Genomic DNA, 4,109 nt, shown 5'->3' with positions numbered 1-4,109 from the left:
CCCGGGCCAGTGCTTCTCCAAGTGCTGGTCCAAACCGAGCGATGTCCGGCGCCCCCTGGGCAACCAGGGTCTATGCCAACCCGACGTCTGGCTCATCCGGTGTGCCCTAAGAATGAGATATGTGCAGCTCCTATCGGGATTTTTCGGCAGAGCGGGCGGTCTTGTTGGTCTTGTTTTACCATCGTTGAAATGTCTTGTAACCGGGATTCCGAGTCTGATCGGGTCTTCCTGGGAGAAGGAATATCCTTCGTTGATCGCGAGAGCTTATCATGGGCTAAGTTGGGACACCCCTGCAGGGTATAAACTTTCGAAAGCCGTGCCCGCGGTTATGTGGCAGATGGGAATTTGTTAATGTCCGGTTGTAAATAACTTGACACCAGATCCGAATTAAAACACATCAACCGCGTGTGTAGCCGTGATGGTCTCTTTTTGGCGGAGTCCGGGAAGTGAACACGGTTTTTGGGTTATGTTTGACGTAAGTAGGAGTTCAGGATAACTTCTTGATCATTGCTAGCTTCACGACCGTTCCGTTTGCTCTCTTCTCGCTCTTATTTGCGTATGTTAGCCACCATATATGCTTAGTCCCTGCTGCAACCTCACCACTTTAACCCTTCCTTTCCCTTTAAGCTTTGCTAGTCTTGATACCCATGGTAATGGGATTGCTGAGTCCTCGTGGCTCACAGATTACTACAACAACAGTTGCAGGTACAGGTTATGCGATGATCATGACGCGAGAGCGATGTTTTCTTGTTTTGGAGTTCTTCTTCTACTTCTTGTTCGATCAGGGGATAGGTTCCAGGTCGGCAGCCTGGGCTAGCAGGGTGGATGTCGTTTGAGTTTATGTTTGTGTTTCATCTATAGTCGGATGGTGCTCTTAAGGATGATGATGTTCTATTTGTGTGGCATTGTATGCCTTATGTATGTATCCCCATCTATTATGTAATGTTGATGTAATGATATACACCTTGCAAAAGCGTTTCAATATGAGGTTCTATCCTTGGTGGGACCTTCGAGTCTCTTTAGGATAGTATCGCATATTGGGCGTGACAAGTTGGTATCAGAGCCTCGACCGACCTTAGGAGCCCCTTTGTTTGATTGTGTAGCTTGGCCGTTGTCCAGTCTAGAAGAAAACTGTTTTCGGAGTCTAGTTATATCGGAGAGTAGGAATTCTTTTACTCCTCCGCCCCTTCGTCGCTCTGGTAAGGAATCTTGACGTAGGTGTTTTGAATTACTTATCTTCCCCTTCAAATTTTCTTTAGGATCACGGAGTTAGTTTTTTTCGATTGTTGGGTCTCAGCTCTTTTCATCCGGTGCATTTCTCGTCAAGTTGACTCGAGCCTCTTCATGTTTGAGTTCAATCCTCAGTCGTTTACTTTTTCCCACCTGCCCTCCCTTTTCTTTTTGGAGCCGGAGACCGTAATCGAGTATCCATCCTACTCGTGTGAAGCCTTTTCTTTCTTTCAACCGGTGTTTTTTCTTTGAGATATTCGTCGGTTCCCCCTCCCAAGTTGTCTTTATTTTCCCGCCCTCCCACCCTTTTTCTTCCCGGAGCCTAAGTCTGTTTCGAGCATCAATTTCATTCGTGCGGAACCTCTTCAGTTTTTCATAAATTATCTCAACCGGTGAATTCTCGTCTTGATGGACATTCTTCATCTCTTTTTCTTTCCAGTGGATTCAATTCAAGTTTTTTCGGGTTGATCACGTTCTTTTCCTTGGATCAAGTGTTCTCCTTGCTTGTTTGCCTCTCACCATTCAATCATCCCGGAGTTTGTAAGACATCTTAGGAGATTCGTCTGTGTTCCAATTAATTTGAGGTTGTCACCTCATTCAAATATTTCAATTGTTCCGGCGCATCATCTATCTTTTCAACAATCCTTTTCAACGGTGTTATCTCTTCAGTGGGCCCTAACCCACAGATCTTTTTCCAGGATCTTACCTGACTCTTCAAATTTCCCGGAGTTATTCTTAAACTATTTTCAAGTGTGACGTAAGAATGGATTCCATCAGTCACATGCCTTTCAAGATCGATTTCAAATCATTTTATTGTTGGCTCAACCTTTTCGGTTTTTGATTCTACCGGAGTATGTCAGGAGTTGTTTTTCCATTTCTTTTCATCGGAGGCCATTATTCCAGGAGAATTCTTCATCCTCACATTTCAGTTACCGTTATCCAATTATGCCGGTGCTTCCTTCAAGTGTTCTTTAATCAGCTCATGATCTCTTTGTCCTTTTGCATCTAAATCCCCTCGAGCATATTGGTTCTTCTAATCCTTCCTGGTGTTTCATTCTCTTTTGTCAGTCATTTCCGAATTCTAAAGGTGGTTCTTTCAGATTCTTTTTCCTTGATTATCATTTTAATCCCTTCGTTCTTTTCAATCCTACCGGTGGTTCATGGAGATTTTCTCAAGTTTTGTGCTATGGTCCCCCTTAATCCTTTTCAAGAAGAATAAGTACTATGCAAAATCCTTTGCTTGTCACCAATTTAATTTGATGAAGGATAAGCATACAATAAATCTTATTCTTATTTCATCCAAGTGAGTAATCCTTTCCTTCGGAGTTTGTTCTTGATGAATAAATTCTAGTTCAAGTGTTTTCATCTTTTCTTTTCTGGAGTTCTGTTTCCTCGGCCATTTCATTGGAACCCCCATCTAAATCACCGCAAGGCTCATCTTATTATTTTCCTTCTTCTATCTCATCATCCCTTTGTCACCGGAGTTCTTCATGGTGGTTCTTCATGATTTAATTCATTTTTCAAGAGTTCTTCAAGATTTTGTTGGTGGAGTTCAAGTATCTTTTCTTCTCGCATCTGGAAGCGCAAATAATTCTTCATTTTCTTGTGAAGTGGAGTTTCGCATTTCTCCGTTCTTCTCAGATATTTAATCTTTTCCGCTTGTGGTCGGCGATCACCTCATAATATTGAGATGTTTTCCATAAGTCCACATCAAGCTTATTCTTTCGTTGTTGATTTTCTCAACAACTCCGTTCAACCCTTCCTTCTAAGTTCATTTCATTCCATTCTTTTATTTCTTCCGGAGGCATTGCATTGTTTATCTCATCAAGTGCCATCCCATCTTCTGAAGTTCATGTTCTATTCCTTCCATGTTCAGCCGGAGTGCTGCCTAAATCCTTTCAGTCTTATTTGTTTCTTATCTCGTTCTAACCGGAGTGGCCTCATAGCCTATCTGATTCCGTGAGCTTTCGATTCTTGTCATTCTCGTCGTTCCTCTCTTCTTCTCGAGTGCTCTCGATTCCTTGCTTTTTCTTTGAGTTCTTGTTTCACCTCTTCCTTTTTCTCTTCCGTCTCGGTCCTAAGATCTCGGGACGAGATCTCTTGTTAGTGGAGGAGTGTTGTAACACCCCGGATTCGATGTGCCAGGTGTCCGCCAGTTATTTGCCGTCGTTGCCATGTCATTTGCTTGCGTGTTGCATTTTATCATGTCATCATGTGCATCTCATTTTGCATACGCGTTCGTCTCATGCATCCGAGCTTTTTCCCCGTTGTCCGTTTTGCAATCTGGCACTCCTATGTCCTCCGGCGTTCCCCTTTTGTCTCCTGTTGTGAGCGGGTTAAAAACGTTCTCGGAATGGACCATGATTTTTCCGAGTGGCCTTGGTATAGCACCGGTAGACCTCCTGTCAAGTTTCATGTCATTTGGAGGTCGTTTGATACTCCAACGGTTAACCGAGGGACCATAAAGGCCTCGTGTGTGTTGCAGCCCAACACCTTTCCAAACTGGCCCAAAACCCATCCAAACCCCCCTCCATGCTCTCGGTCGTTCGATCACGATCGTGTGGGCGAAAACCGCACTTCATTTGGAGTCTCCTAGCTCCCTCTACCTATAAATATGTGCCCCTCCCCGAATTTTTCGCGCAGTCCAACCCTAGCCCTCTCCCTCCTCGCGCCGCCGGACATGTTCGCCTTGCGGCCGGACACGTCCACCGCCAGCCTCCATGTCGCCCGGACCAATCCGGGGACGCCACGTCACCCCGCTGCCGCTCTCCTCCAACCGGCTCGCGCCACCTCGCCTTCTCTCGCCTCCCACCGCGCCGGCCACCCGGGGCCCAGATCTGGCCCGCCCCGGGCCGAACCGGGCCATGCCGGGCCCGCGC

Source organism: Triticum dicoccoides, chromosome 4B (assembly GCF_002162155.2).
Source record: "Triticum dicoccoides isolate Atlit2015 ecotype Zavitan chromosome 4B, WEW_v2.0, whole genome shotgun sequence".
NCBI lineage: Eukaryota > Viridiplantae > Streptophyta > Magnoliopsida > Poales > Poaceae > Triticum > Triticum dicoccoides.
This window is presented reverse-complemented; position numbering follows the sequence as displayed.